We start from the raw sequence: 16,533 nt of genomic DNA on the forward strand, positions 1-16,533 counted from the left end.
AGGCAAGAATGCCATTTCCTTCTCCAGGGTGTCTTCCTGATTCAGAGATTGAACTCTCATCTCCTGCATGCAGTGTGAGGAGCAATTTACTCTCCTGAGAGAAGCCTTTGCCAAGAAAGTTGTCTTTAAAAATGAACATCTTTCTGTTGGTTTCTGATTTTTCAAGGAAAACATGTTCATTTTAGAAAAGTGAAAATATACATACGTAAAAAAGCAAAAAAAAAAAAAAAAAAAGGTGTACTTTAAAAAACATTTTATTTTGAAATAAATTTAGATTTACAAGAGTAGCAAGGATAGTATGAATGTCTCCATATATCCTTTACCCAGCTTCCTCTAATATTACCAGCTGACATCACCATGATATATTCATCAAGACCAAGAAATTAGCAATGATACACTACTAAAGACCAAACACTTATTTCCCCTCCAGATTTTCCTTTTGTTTTTTTTTTTTTTTTTCCATCAAAGCCCCTTTTCTATTCTAGGATCCCATCCAGGATATCCCACAGTGCACTTAGTCATCACATCTCTTTAGTCTCCTCCAGTCTGTGACAGTCCCTCTGTCTTTGCTTGTCTTTTGTGATCTTGATACTTTTGAATACTGGTCATCAGGTATTTTCTAAAATGGCCCTCAATTTTAGTCTGGCTGGTGTTTTCACCTGAATCAACTAAGATTATGGATTTTGGGGAGAACACCACAGACGTGATATGCCTTTCTCTTCATGTAAATCAGAGGGCTCGTGCTGATTGCTGGTGATTTAACCTTGATCATGTGGTTAGTAACAGTAAAGTTACTGTTTTTCCCTTTCCATGCTCTATTCCTCAGAAGCAGATCTCTAAGTTCAGTGTCACTTAAGGTGAGGGGGCTTGAGCTTCATCTCCTGGAGGGAGGTCTGTCAAAGGATCTGTGTGCATATGTTAAAAGCAACGCAGTCCTTAGTAAATTTGGGAGGTAGTACTTTGAGGCAGTGCTAATACCATCTTTCTCCTGAACATTTTCTCCACTGATTTTAGCATTCATCAATGAATCTTGCCTGTAGCAGTTATTACTGTAGTGTTATAGTGGTGGTTTTCTATTTCCCTCATTTCCCTACATTTATTAATTCAAATTTTTGGTAAGGAATGTCACTCCCTTATTTCTTTATTCAGTCATTTATTGATATAAGTATACACTAATGGATATTTATTTTATACTTTAGGTTATAATTCAGTACTGTGGTTATTTGTTACATTGCTCAAATTGTGTCACCTTTGGCCATTGATGTATTTTAGAGAGGCTGAGGAAGGTCATCGCAGGCTGAGAACAGTGTGAGCAATGATCTGGTAGGAAGAACGCTGGTGGGATCAGGGAATTGGCGAGGTTGGGCTCTGCTATAAATGGCAGAGGATGAAGGGAATAGGGGTGAGAAGCACCAGCCAGGAGGCCAGTGAGGCCAGCGCTGGAAAGAAGGCAGGAAACAGCCTAATTGGCAGCTGTTTCAAAGTCCAGTAACTAATGAACCGCTGGACCTTTTAAAGGGACGCCATCTAGAGTTTTGTTTTGGATTCTGCTGGGTAAAGTGTGATGTGAGGGACTAGTCAGTTTTCTTCATTGCTTCTGAAATCTTTCTCTTTCCCATAGGGGATATTTCCAGCTGCACTTGTAATATGGATTGGCTCCTCATTGATTTTTATTAAGCTTTACTATCAGGAGCTTCCCTGATAGCTCAGTTGGTAAAGAATCCACCTGCAATTCAGGAGACCCTGGTTTTATTCCTGGGTTGGGAAGATCCACTGGAGAAGGGATAGGCTACCCATTTGAATATTCTGGGCTTTCCTTGTGTCTCAGCTGGTAGAGAATCTACCCACAAGGTGGGAGACCTGGGTTCAAACCCTGAGTTGGGAAGATCCCCTGGAGAAGGGAAAGGCTACCCACTCCGGTATTCTGGCCTGGAGAAATCCATGGACTCTGTATTCCATGGGGTTGCAAAGAGTCAGACATGACTGAGCAACTTTCACTTTCACTGTTTATATGGCTCAGAATCAACAGAGACCAGGACTCAAGCTACAGGGAAGATCATTTGATTTCTGCTTGTTCATGTATTATTCTTTAAGTTCTCTTTCCCACTTATTAGGCCCAGTGGGTTCTGCTGTGCCTCAGGGCTTAAAAAGTCCTGCTCTTCAGGCTTATCTTCAAATTTCAGGTTAGTAGTAGGCTTTGTTGCTGGCCAGCTGCAGGAACTTGGCCAAGTCTTTTCTCTCTGAGTTTACTTTTTTCCAGCATTGAAAAGGAAATAATTTGCTTATCTCACAGGTTTGTTGTGAGAGATAGGTAAGATACTTGATTAAAAAAACTCACCTAGCATCGTGCTTGCCCTGTTGTACTCAATTCATGCTAAGAGATCAGACTAGAACTAAGGGTGCTTGAGGGATTAACTAGTCCATCCTCGGCCTGGAGGCCAATGAGTGCCCCTAGAGTTCTGGTTAAAGTTTCTTATTTTCTTTTCTAATATTTCTAAACATGTCGACTACACAGGCACCTTTAACAGTGGTGACAACATTTATTGAGAACCTCCTGTATGTTGTGCAATATGGCTTGTGTACATTACAAAGATGAATTAGATGTATTATAGTATTGTAGTGTACACAGCTGTGTAGACAGTATTAAAATTCAGTACATTAAGTGCTATACTCCAGGTATGAGCCAAATAATATGTGGATGCACCGTGAGAGAAAAAAATGGGTTCTGCCAGACTTGAGAAAATATTCAGAGCAAAGTTGATATTTGAGCTGGGCTTCTGTCCCAAACAGGAACTTGCCAGGGAAAGGTATGTGTGTGTATGTTTGTGTGTGTTGTGTGTGTATTTGGGGAAAGACAGGCGGGGGTGGCGTTCCGGGTAGGGTGAAGAGCACATGCAGCGGCTGGGAGCAGGAACAAACATGGCGTGCACCAGCTTAATGTGACCTGAGCGTAAGTCAGATGGCTTACGCTCTGGCTGGTTGGGGCAGGAAAGCACAGAGAGGTAAGAGAGAGGACTGGAGAGGTGAGTTGGAACCGAGCTAAGGAGTTAATAAGACTTTATCCTATTGAATAGAGAAGTTGCACAATTAGACCCGTGCTTTAGAAAATTTGCAACAACTTGAAGTGTCATTCAGTGGTGGGAGGACTAAAAGTGGTGAGCAGATTATTGTCATAGGTCAGGTAAGAAAAGACCAGGGCTGGCATGAGGCGGGCACTCAGGGATTGCAGAGCATTAAAGGGACAGTCACTAACTGAGACGTATACACCTGGATTTCAATGGAGTAGGGAAAGAAAGAAAAGGATGAACCAAAGATGGTCCTATGGCTTGTAGAATGGCTGAATGGATGGAATATTATCTGAAGTATGGACTAGATAACACAGTTTTAATTTTTAACTGATAGATGCCATGCTTTTCTGGGCAGTGGTGCTACTGAGAGAAAACATCCCTAGTCTCGAGTAATTTACTGTCTTAGTGAGTAGACAGAAGCACAAAAAATCACCAGCCAATCAGCCCCTACCAGAAACAGGTTGATTATGTACTGTGTGATGTGGGAACACAGGAAAACAAATATTTAAGTCTACCAAGGGGAACAGAGAAAGGTTTCACTGGGGAGGTGCCGATTCAGCTTCTACTAAAAAGGTGATTAGTTGGTTGTTAGGATAATAAGAGGACAGTGGCTAGTTCATGCGAGAACATTTGATAAGTCAAAAATAGAGAGGATTGTGGAGGCAACAGCTGGCTTGCCCATTAGATTGTAAGTGGGGTGAGGGCAAGGGTCTTTTTTGCTCAGCATCATGTCTCAAATCTGAATGGTAGGAGAAAGAATTAGGAACTGGAGTAAGGGTAGTAGCAGGAAGTCTCTTCACACTGGGGTGAGGTTGTAGAGATAATGAATCTGGATTGATTTTTGTGAAAAAAGCTGAAGAGGAAAAGGAAGGTGTGAGAAAGAAGGTGGCAAGTTTTGAGAGAAATAAACTGATGCAGAGAAATGAAATAGATTTAGACCAGTTCAGTCCTCTCTAGGATTCTTCTTGATATTGATAGAGAGAGGCATTCCTTGTAAGCTCCTCTTTCCCTCCTTTCCTCTTAGCACAACCAGAGCCCTTGGAAAATCTGTTTGGATTGTAGACAGTGGATGCTGCGTGGTGGGCATGGCAGAGTGGTGTACCCCATCTGTTGAAGGGCAGATGGTGGTGGGGAGTGGGATTATCTGAGTAAGTATCTAACTAACTACTTATCTCTTTAGCTAGGGTGAATAGCCCTGATTTCTTTTGATCTTTCACACTAGTGCTGTTTTCAACCTTTTAGTCATTTGGACTATGACCCCTCCCCCCATTCCAATAGTTCCCTTTTCCTGTTTCACTCTCACCTCTCAGTGAAGTGTAGAAATTTCAAGGAAAAATAAAGAAGATTTTTACTTCAAATAATAAGTGAAAAGGGGGCTTTTTGAATCATTTCCTTCAATTTATATTTCAGAGGTCCCAGTTGAGAAAACTACTTTTCTAGATGATAATCAGTGACACAAATAACAAATTATGACAGCCACATTGGTCTCCCAGATTGTTTCCCTTTTATTTGTTGCTAGGTGGTAGATTTAGGTTGCCAGAGATGCTCGGACTCTGGAATAAATAGAATTGATGATAGAGTTATAAAGAATAATAGAACCAGGAAATGGCTTAGAAATCCTCTAGATTCTAGGACAAACTCCATACTTCACAGATGTAGACACAGAGTCCAAGCCTTGCACTCATGTTATCACAGGAGCCAAGCTAGGCTTTCCCTGAGTCAACAGGCCTGACCACTGCCCATCTGGCACACAGCTGTACTGTAGACCACAGACGCAATACTACATTTCCATTCCCTGACCGTTGTCAGCTGCTCTGATTTCCGCCTTTATTGCAGAAGCTGCAGGGTGGTAGTACCTGTGCAAATGAGTCATCTCAGCACAGGACAGCTGCTTCTCTAATGATGGGGTCACAGAACAGTAGGGAGAGAGATTCTCTTGGTGGGAGTCTTCTGCAGCTCATTTCCACACTGCTCTTTGGTCCTGGGACCTAGTCTGTCCCTTTTGTGAAGCTCTCACACAGACATTGCCATCAAGAGGGTCTCTTGTCTCACTAGGACTTACTGATGACCCCAGGACCCATTAAGCCTTCTTTTGAAACACACTAGATAATGTGTACCTTGTGTGGTCAGTTAACCCTCATGACTACTGATTCCAGACCTTTCCCTCCTCCTCTGAATAGCTTCCTTCAGCTGCCCTGGCCCTCTGGGACTCCACTCTCCTCTGTGATCTCCCATGGGAGCTATTCTTGGGACAGGCTGGTGGTCAGAAGGGCCTCTGGACCATCTGGTAATCCTCCCGGTCAGCCTTTCCTCTGTCTTCTCAGAATCACTACAGACTTTCGTCTCCTGCCCCCAACTTCACCAAGAAATGGTTGATCATAGGATGAGAACTTCTCAGTTCCCACACCCAGCCTTGCTGACCATCATTTGCACTCACTGCTTTCCCTTTCCTCGGGGGAGATGTGTCCCTGCCCTGTCTGCAGTTATTCTCCCCCTCCCCCTCCCTAGGGCACTTGCTCACAAATCCTCCCCAGTCTATCTCCTGTATCTTCAAACTTTTCTCTTTGTTGACTCTTTCCCTTAGGTTATAAGTACCCTCCAAGGTCTCTCCCATTAAAATAGACAGACATGAGCAAAACCACACTCATCAAACAACAGTCCATTGGTCCTTGCCTCCCCCTGGCATCCTACCCTTCCTTGGTTGCCCCCACCTCTGCTCAGCCTTTATACCATCGCTCCCATCCTGCTCCTGCCCATTTGCAGTGGCCTGATGCTTGATTGCCAGACTTCATTATTTTATTTGCTAACCAATCTTTCTCCAGATGCCAGGGATCCTCAGGAGTTAATTCTTTGTGGGGCAGCCCCTTCTGGGGTCAGAGTCCTCTCTGGATGAGTTGTCAGACTATGGGTTGATAGTCTGTCTCTGACACCACCCAGTGGCCTGTTGTGACTATGGGTGGAGTAGGGGGGTGGCTGTGATCTTTGGCAGATACTCTCTGACTTTGGTCCAAGGTCTTTAGAAAACCATTGTGAGAGCAAGACAATCTGTCCTGAGAACTAGGCCCTTTAATTTTTAGAATGTTGACTTTAACTGGCATTGCATGTTTTCTCTCTTGCTGTGTTTCTTTTCTAACTAGAGAGCGAGCTCTTGCTCCCTTTACATTTGGATTAGAAAACGCTGTGTGTGTGGGAAGGGATGGGTGGGGAGCAGTGGTGACAAAACTGCAGCAAGCGTTTCTGTTTCTGTTAGTCAAAATGTGAAATGTGAAAACCCAGGTGTTTAAGTCTCTAATTTGTGCCCTAGGAGAAAGAAAGGCTTTTGCAAGATCATAGCACAGCTCGGAGGAGGCTAGGGGAAAGAATTTGGATACACACCAGAGTGCTTTACAAACCACCCTGACCCCCCTGAGCTCTGGAATAGATCCTTGAAATGGGCCTGCGTGGTAGCTAAACATAGGGGTATTTGAAAATCCCCTGCAGTGGACTGCTGCAACCACACCATGAATAATTCAGTAGATCTTTTGGAAGTCCTCCTGGGAGCAGCGATCCCACTCCCCTGGGATAGGCTCTTTTGAATGAGAGAGGCTTAGCCACTTCAGATTTGCTGTTGGGAGTTTATTTCCTGTCCCACCAAGTCCAGTCATCCTAAGATCGGAGATCCAGAAATAAGTCCTTCAAAACAGAGATCAGTGTCATTAGTTTGTCACCTGGAGTCTTACCGCAGAGCCCGATAAGACATGGATGTTTGCACTAGTAACTTGAAGGATGGGTTAAGGCTATGAAGTGGTCGAAAGTATTGTGGTCATGGAATTAAGTGGTCTGAAACTCCATCTCTTTGCTTGTTTGTTTTTTAAATTATTAATTGCTCAGGAGCTAAGATTATGAACACAAGTGTTATTAGATATTATTAATTATGAAAAAAAGATCAGACCTTTTTTCTCTTTATCTTGAACTAAAGTGAACAGATTTTTCTTTTTCTTTGGATTTATTAAAAGTTGACTACTGAATCCATTATCTTCTTGTATATTTTTATTGTATTTTAAACAGGGATGGATTACCATCAGTAATTTAATTTTCTCCTCAATGACTGCTCACCTTTAGTATCCTACTCCTTAAACTTTGCTTCTTATCCTGCTTGACCAAGCCTATTTTTCTTCACAGGTGTGTAGAGTGGAGACAGGGATGAATTCCCAGCCAGCTCAGTGAGGTATGCATGAGAGTCTTGGGAACTTCCCTTCTCATCTGACCAACCTGCTTTAACCACCTTAATCTCTACTCTAGTCCAGCCTCACTCCCGCACCAAGTCACCATTTGCCTTTAAGGAATGCCTCACAGACAACACATTTATATTTTGGTAGCTTTGACTAGTAAAAAAGCCCAAACATGTTGTCCTCTAATTCCTTCCATTGACTCTAGAAGGGAAACATAGACTTTTCCTTTCTTCTAGAAATATGAAGGCAGTTCTCTTTTCTTTGTTTCCTCCTTCCCCTTCTTTTCTAGGCTGAACTGTCTCAGTTTCTGTGTTGTAGTCTGTTAACCTCCCTGACTGCTCTCCTCTGAGCAGGCAGGGCTATGTTTTTATTAACAAATGGTACACAGGACTGAACATCATCCACCGAAGAGTGAGGCAGGACTGTCATCCCATTTTATCTTTATACTGTACCTTTAAGATCGCATTGGCTTATTTTCACTAATTGAACAGTAATGTGTTAGTTTCCTCCCATGTGGTAGACATTGTAGTAGATGCCTGGGTGCTGGGAATGTGTATAAGTGCTATCAGGGACCAAACATACTAGAAAAGGAGGAGAGAGGGAGAGAGTAAGCAAAAATAGGTAACTAGAAAGCAAGTATGATGAGTACTAGCCTAGGAGTACAGGGTGGTGTGTGCATAAGTAGTTGGGGGACATTTCCTAACTGGAAGGCTAGGAAAGGCCTCTGAAAGGAAGGACTTTAAAGCAGGACCATAAAGCAATTGGACAGGAGATTAGGTGCAAGAGAGGGAAGGAACGGAATGTACCAGGCAGAACAAAGAACATATGCAAAGGCCTAGAGGTGAGAAGCAACTGAATGTAGCACAATCTGTCTGAAGATTAGACTATAAAGAAGAGAAGGCAGAGATGAAGTAGGAGATACAGGAAGTGTCCACATTGTGGGTTCCTTAAAAGCTAATTATTCAACACATGTTTGAGCACTCTTCTGGGCTCTAGAGTCATGCAAACAGACCAAGAGAAAAATCCCTTCCCTCGTAATACATAGAGTTTAGTGGAATTAAGTTAAAAAAAACCTTATCAAAGAACTTGGATTTTACTCTAAGAGCAGGTGGAACCCGCTGAAAGGGTTAAATGGAAGAGTAATGTGGTTAGAATTGTGCTGTTTTAAAGTTAGGCATATGATTTCACCCACTGGGAGTACTTTTGACAATGAAAGTAATTATGCACAATTGTGATAGAACAATAGAACTTTGGCTGGTTCTAAAGATAGGCAAAAGTAAAAAAGATAGGCACCCTTTTAAAATATGGGCAAAAGACTGGAAAGAAGCAAGACTGAAGGCAGAGATTGGCCACTGCAGGGCCCAGGGGAAAGATAGCGAGGCCTGGTACCGAGACGTTCAGTGAGGTGGAAGGAAGTGGATGGATTTGAGAAGCACTTAGAGAGAGAGACCTGTTGTCCAGGCAGGCAAAGGACAAGAAATGCAGAGTGGCACCAAAAGCCTTCTTCTGGACTGATTAGGACTCAGAAACCAGTAACCATTCGCCAAGTTCATTGGATTTGTTACTGGTTTCCTGCTTTCCTATTACCTTCTCTACATCTTGACCGACTAAGTCAGAGTTCTTGATGGAACCTATACAGGTATGTATACCCATCTATTATGTTTTTCTGAATTGTTTATCCAGTGAAACAAATGTTTAAAAACAAATAATTAAGGGATGATTAGCCTCATAAGTGGAGAAGGAAATGGCAACCCATTCCAGAATTCTTGCCTGGAAAATTCCATGGACGGAGGAGTCTGGTGGGCGGCTACAGTCAATGTGGTCGTAAAGAGTCGGACATGACTGAGCTACTTTGCTTTCACTAGCCTCATAAGACTTGTTCATAATGGCCTCTTGATCGCGAGATTGCTGCTTCCTTTCAAGTGTTGGCTTACAGTGTACCAAGTTAATCGGGGTTCTCCAAAGAAGTGCATGCACGCGCGCGCGCGCACACACACACACATGTATATATATATATATGTGTGTGTGTGTGTGTCCATATATATGTGGATATTTCTTATAGGAATTGGCTCACACAGTTACAGAAACTGACAAGTCCCATGATCTGGTATGTCTACAAGCAAGAGAATTAGCAAAGCTGGTGGTGTGACTCAGTCCAGATCCCATGGCTTGAGAATTGGGGAGTCAGTGGTGTAAGTGGCAGTTTCTGTCCCAGTGTCCTAGAAACAGGAATGCTGATGTCCGAGAGCAGGAAAAGATGAATGTTCCAGCTCAAGCAGAAAGAGCAAATTCGTCTTCCCTCTACCTTTCTGTTCTATTCAGTCCCTCAACAGACTGCATGGTGCCACCGATGCTAGTAAGGACAATCTTTTTTACTCGGTCTACTGATTCAAATGCTAATATCTGCCAGACACACTCTTACAGATATACCTGGCAAGAATGTTTTACTAGTTATCTGAGCATTTCTTAGCCAGTCAACTTGACACATAAAATTAACCACAACATGTACGATACACGTATAAGGTTAAATTCTTTCCCAGGAGAACAATCCATTTTAAGTGCTGAGTTTATCCTTTGAGTGGTTGACTTGTTCCAAATAGAAACAGCAGTTCTCTTAGTTGTTTTCAGTCTTTTTCTTTAAGTGTGTAAGTTCCCTTTAAATCATAACTCCCTAGAGCAGCGTAACATCAGGCCATTATATGACCATTATTTCTGAGCCAGACTGTTTTGTTCCACTTTGGCCACAGAGTATGTGATGTATGGCATTTTCAGGACAGGGTCAGAAGTTCTGAAATACCGTTAACCATCAGGAGAGGACCTAGTAAAAGACTGAAGAACTGTGGACAAATCAGCACAAACCAGAAACTGCTGTTAGAGAAGCAGCTTGGTTCTTACCCTCAGAGGAGAAGCATCTCTTTCATGCAGAATGAGGGGACTTTCTTGGTCCCTGACCACCCTAACTTTGTGACTTATAAAGACAATACTATTGATCTGGGGGTGATGTTCTAGGTTCTTAGGAAGAATATTTATCAACATTGTTGCTGAACATGCTAGATGTGCAGAATGCTATTTAAATGCTTAATTATCAGAAGTGAACCCAAATAATGACTGAGTTTGATTCCCTATGGACTAGAACTGCTGTTCCTGATGAATGACCATTAGTAGAGTTTTCCAGTGTCTCTAATTGCACAGTTCTGAGACTTAGCCATAAATAACTTACTGATTGATTGAGGAGGAAACCAGAGGCCCTGTTAGTGCTGATGAAGTGCTAGGTGCCTGAAAAAAATCTTTTACTTTACTATTAAATGATGGGGGGAAAGGAGGATAGTCTCTTAAAGCTAAAAGATATTACTCTTATAAAGGCTCTCAAAATGTAAACAAACGAGTAAGTGGTTAAAGATCTGTTTGGCATTTGCATTTTCTGGGTTCACTGGCATGCGGAGACTGGGGCAGGTTTTAGTACTGGGGGGACCTGCCTTACTCTTTGTATGTTCCATTCCATGATTGCATCTCCTTTCCTTGTGCAAGAGGAAGAAGGGTGACTCATGATGACTCCTGGTTTTAATTTCAGTGAATTCCTGAAGGTGCAAACTGAGTCAACAAATCGTCTCATTTAGCTTCACTCTGGCTTATTTCTTTTGAGGGGAGATATTTGCTAGTTTAGATAGTAATTTGAGAAGTAGATTATATATTAAACTATGGCAAGAGAACTCCAGAAACGTGAAAATTAACTAGGGCCTAGAAGTAAATGCTCATCTTGTTTTCTGTGACCTAAAAGATGTTCCTAAGCCAGACCCATGAGCCACAATCACTGCCTCTCCTTCCCTCCTGTCAACACAGAGTTTATGGAGCTCTGACTTTATCCCTGGCACTACCCTATGTCCTGGGGATGTAGAATGCACCCTTCACCCCATGTTGTTGCCTCTCATCAAAGAGGAGACCAACAAACAAATTGCCGTACAGGAGGATGCGTGTGGTCCTGAGGAGGCCGGGCTGAGAAAGTGGCTAACAAACAGGCTGGAGGTTGGGAGGCTTGTTATGCAATCAAAACTGTGAGTATTTTGTAAAAGCTGTTTGTTAAGTTAACATTTTTCTTTTGTTTTTGTTGGGTCCTTTGTGGGTTTCTCTTGACTGTAGAGGAGCTATGAGTCACTGTTGAAGATTTTTGTGAAGAAATACATCATTTATTGCTAGGCAGAGGAGGAGGTATTTTAATTCAGTGAACCTTGGAGCAATGCAAATTTAGTGGATCAGAAACAGTGTTTGTAATGGGTACGAATTACTGCTGCTGCTGCTGCTAAATCGCTTCAGTCGTGTCTGACTCTGTGCGACCCCATAGACGGCAACCCACCAGGCTCCCTCGTCCTTGGGATTCTCCAGTCAAGAACACTGTAGTCGGTTGCCATTTCCTCCTCCAATGCATGAAAGTGAAAAATGAAAGTGAAATCACTCAGTCATATCACACTCTTAGCGACCCCATGGATTGCAGCCTACCAGGCTCCTCCATCCATGGGATTTTCCAGGCAAGAGTACTGGAGTGGGGTGCCATTGCCTTCTCCGATAAAGTACTAATCACCCAAATCAAATGCCATCACAATGAACCTGGAAAGAGTCCCTTTTTTTCCAACTGGAGTAAAACTTCTTTATAATAAATGTATTTGTTAAAAATCACATTTTTGGTTTTTGGACACTGGAGACAAAGTATAGGGAATGGCGAGACTCAGCTTTTTGGAATCAAACATTTACTTGTTCAGTTGACAAGAATTCTCCTGAACAAGTGGAAGGAGCAGTTAGAAATGCCCCAAACAAGGTTTTGTGTAGTTCACAGGCTGTTTCTTATGAGAATACAGAAAAGTGTTATTGCTGATTGTTGCCTGTTAAGTTTTAGGGGAAGATAAAGAATGTTAGGTGCAAGCTTTGGTAAAAATTCTGAGGGACTTTTCAGTGTTTCAGTGTCTGATGGTTCTATTTCTTTATAATGCAGAATTTCATTTTAAAACTTAAGAGATTTTTGTTGTTAGCACTTTTAGAAACAGACCAAACATCAGCTAGTTATAAGTGACCTTCTCCTCTCTTACATGTTGATGTAAAAGTCTTTATAGGAAGAAAAAACTCTTACTCCTTAATTATAGAAAATACACTTGAAATGTGTGCAACCCATTTGGATTAAGATAGAACAGCTATACAGCCTGGGATCACAATTATCCATGGCTAAAGATGAGGGGTGATGAAAACAACTGTTACATGGAACACAGGACGTAGAGATTGCTTCTGAATGAGGCAAAAGGCTGAGAGATAGCAACTTACAACTCTGTGTAAGAAATAGCACACTTAATCTGGTGCACAGTTGAACTCAGAGACATGTTTTAATGGCCTAGAATGTGTCCACACTATTCTGAGTATTGTGTATACAAGAATTGAGAGACATAGTTCATCAAGAAACTCCTAGTAAGCAGTTCAATGGTTAAGACTCTTTACTTCCAATGCAGGGAGTATGGGTTTGATCCCTGGCTGGGGAACTAAGATCCCACCTGCCATCTGGTGCAGCCAAAATAATTATTAGAAAAAGTTTTTAGTACAAGCAGGAAAAACTAACAGTAACTTATTGATATAGCAATAGTTAATTTTGTTCAGGAGGTCATCTAAGAGGGTGTGCTGCTGCTGAGAACACTTAGACATTTGCTAGATATAGAAATAATGGAAGAATCTTCTAGACAAAGAGGAAAGGCTGGTAAAACCTTGGCCATATGAGTCTACAAGGTATTAAGGCATTTGACTCATTTGGCTAGAGCATAGGGTCTGTACATGAGAGTTGAACTGTAAAGAAGGCAGAGCTCAGAAGAACTGATGCTTTTGAGCTGTGGTGCTGGAGAAGACTTTTAAGAGTCTCTTGGACAGCAAGGATTTCAAACCAGTCAGTCTTAAAGGAAAGCAACCCTAAATATTCATTGGAAGGACTGCTGCTGAAACTGAAACTCCAATCCTTTGGTCAGCTGATATGAAGAGCTGACTCACTGGAAAAGACCCTGATGCTGGGAAAGACTGAGGGCAGGAGAAGAAGGGGTGACAGAAGAGGAGATGATTGGATAGTATCACCAACTCAGTGGACATGAGTTTGAGCAAATTCCAGGAGATAGTGAAGAACAGGGAAGCCTGGCATGCTGCAGTCCTTGGGGTTGCAAAGAGTCGGAATTGACTTAGCGACTAAACAACAGAACAACAAAATAGGGTGTAAAATCAGCGGGAAGATTGGGAGCCAGACTGTGATGGGCCCACCTAAGATGTTTGGATACATTCCTCTAGATGACAGGGAGCCAGCATGATCCTCCACCCACCAACATTTTATTATGAACAGTTTCAAAACGTATAGCAAAGATGAAAGAATTCTACGTGAACACTTGTACAACTATCATTCAGTTTGTGTTTTACTATAAACATTTTATTATACTTGTTTAATCACCTGTCTATCCAACCATCCATCCCTTTGTAATCCATCAATCCATTTTATTTTTTTTGCCTTTCAAAACAAATCACAGATCTCAGAACATTACTCTTTAAATATTTCAACATGAGTATCATTAACTGGAATTTATTGTTTAAACCATTTAATGTAAAATTATAATCGTCATAGATTTTAAATGAGAATAAGATAATCAATTTTGTATTTATGAAATATAATGTGAAGAACCTATTGAAATAGGGAAACAAATTAGAAACTTGCTTCAAAAATCGAAGTGAGAGATGCTAAGAATGTGATTGAAGCCTGCAGTACGAATGGAGAAGTGAAGTGAAAGTCACTCAGTCGTGTCCAACCCTTTGTGACTCCATGGACTGTATAGTCCATGGAATTCTCCAGGCCAGAATATTGGAATGAGTTGCCTTTTTCTTCTCCAGAGGATCTTCCCAACCCAGAAATCAAACTGGGGTCTCCTGCATTGCAGGTGGATTCTTTACCAACTGAGCTCTCAGGGAAACCCCAGGAATGAAAAGGTACCAGTTAATTCAAGAACCATCCCAGAAGTGGAGTCAGTGAATCAGTTGACAAGCTGACTGTAGGGAGGGGAGCAGTGGAGGACAAAGGCAGGACGGTGGGAGTATAAAAAGGGAAGGATGGATTCAAGGCTTTCTATTCTGGACAGCTGGATGTTTGATGATGTGATATGCAATAGAGAGGGGGAAAGAAGTTTGGAAGTAGAGCAAAAAATAAGTTGAGGCCATCTCTAAAGGAAAACATTCAGAGTAAGCAGAGAATAGGGGTTAAGGGGACCACTCTGGGGAAAGCCAGTGTTTAAGGAATAAGAGGGAAATGCTGAACCAACATGGGAGGCAGAGAGGAATAGTCAAAAGGCTAGAAATTTAAAATGCTCAGCTGTTCAATTTGAAATGCTCCATGTCTTCTACACAGGCCCACATTCTTCCAGATCTTCCCTATCAAGCCTTTGATAGACAGACAGACAGACAAAGGTTTATTATGTGTTTACTATGTTCTGGAGTTCATAAGTGGTTTGTAAGTCAGGGACTCTTTGAATCCTTGTAACAACCCTATTTTATAGATGAGGGGAAAAAGGGAACTTAGGGATAGAAATGTCAAGTAATTTACTGAACGTTTTGCAGTTAGTAAGTGTCAGAGCCAGTTCTGAACTAAAGTTATTCAGATTTATCATTGTGATGGCCAAGGAAAGAGGGAGATTGCAGGAGAATGTACTCAGAGCGTCACAGGCCTCCATGATCTGAACCCTAACCTACATTTCCAACTTTGTCTTCTAATTACTCTTCACTTACTTGAGACTGACTGGTCAATTTGAAATGCTCCATGTCTTCTACACAAGCTCATACTTTCCCAGGGCTTCCTAAAGTGTTTTGTGGGCCACTAGTTCCATGAGATCGGAGAAGGCAATGGCACCCCCCTCCAGTACTCCTGTCTGGAAAATCCCATGGATGGAGGAGCCTGGAAGGCTGCAGTCCATGGGGTCACTGAGGGTTGGACACGACTGAGCGACTTCACTTTCACTTTTCACTTTCATACATTGGAGAAGGAAATGGCAACCCACTCCAGTGTTCTTGCCTGGAGAATCCCAGGGACGGGGGAGCCTGGTGGACTGCCATCTATGGGGTCGCACAGAGTCGGACACAACTGAAGCGACTTAGCAGCAGCAGTTCCATGAGATAGTCTGTGAAAGATAGTATCCTGTGGTTAATGCTGCCAGCTCCATTCTCTTGGAAATTTGTGATGTATGTTAGTCCATCAAAGGGGTACTAGGAAGTGCCACAGTAAAGAACCTACTCAAACTTTGTCTGTCAAATGTCTCCCAGATGTAGTTGAACTTATTTGACCTTGGGACCCATCCCTCTTTTACTTATAGAAAATCTGTAAACTCCCCTCATAACTAGAATTCTGCAACACTCCTAGTGAACCTTGACTTGACTTTTCCTTAGGTGATTTTAAGTGAGATACATGGCATAGCTTTATCTGCCTCTCATTCTTCCTGTCCACGGGACACATTCTCTCCTGGACCATCGTTATTTGTGCCTTGCTTTCCGCCCAGTGCCCAGGGCTTACGTGGGAGCTAGCACAGTCACTGTTTCATCTATTTCTGTGTAAGTAAAATGAATAGAACACAGAGGAAATGCGTGCTTTTTCTTTTGAAATGAAACTTTTCTCTTAAAAGGACTTTTCTGGTTCAGAATGTGGATGTAAATTTAGACTCAAACCAGGCTTTTCTTTGAGAATAAGAAGAGTGTATGTTTCCAGTTTTAATTTTCATTTGAACTGTTTGCTCTTGGGGTCAGTTGAGGAATAAACTTAGAAAAATAACATTTTGGTCATTTCTGTTCTAACTGTTTAACAGGATATACCATGAGGTCTTGGAAACATCACTTTTCTTGAGCAGTATCTATCTGGTCTTGTCATATCATTTAAAGCCAGACTTGGATTTCTTAGCTAAATCAGTGCATACTTATACTTTGAACTTCCTTACCATTTTGTTGTAATTATTTCTCTTGCTTATTCTGACTTACAGTTGGTGGTAGTCCCACTAGTTTCATTATTTCATTTATGAATCCTTATATGGAACTTAATCAAATGTGGGGTTGTCTGATCTTCCTCTCCTTTGAACTGTGTAACACATTCAGCTATGCCCTTCTCTCTTTTCCCCATGGAGAGAGAGGAGAGCCTTCTCTGATTCCCTCCCACTCTCTTTCCTGCATCATACAGCTCATGACTCCCACGTGTGGTTGTCCTATAGAAGTGTGTG

General features: G+C 42.0%; 1 protein-coding gene across 2 annotated transcripts in view; it reads left to right on the forward strand.

The window, feature by feature from the left end:
• The window catches only part of AKAP6 (A-kinase anchoring protein 6), a 501,454-nt gene that overhangs the window by 36,921 nt on the left and 448,000 nt on the right, over nt 1-16,533 (forward strand). The window contains exon 1 of one of the 2 annotated variants that reach the window (XM_019983407.2): nt 8,584-8,918. The exons of the other annotated variant lie outside the window; for it this stretch is intronic. The gene's annotated coding sequence lies outside the window, so the exon portion shown is untranslated. Of the gene's footprint in view, nt 1-8,583; nt 8,919-16,533 lie in introns of those variants that run through there. 2 annotated transcript variants of the gene reach the window in all.

This window comes from Bos indicus, chromosome 21 (assembly GCF_029378745.1).
Source record: "Bos indicus isolate NIAB-ARS_2022 breed Sahiwal x Tharparkar chromosome 21, NIAB-ARS_B.indTharparkar_mat_pri_1.0, whole genome shotgun sequence".
Taxonomy (NCBI): Eukaryota; Metazoa; Chordata; class Mammalia; order Artiodactyla; family Bovidae; genus Bos; species Bos indicus.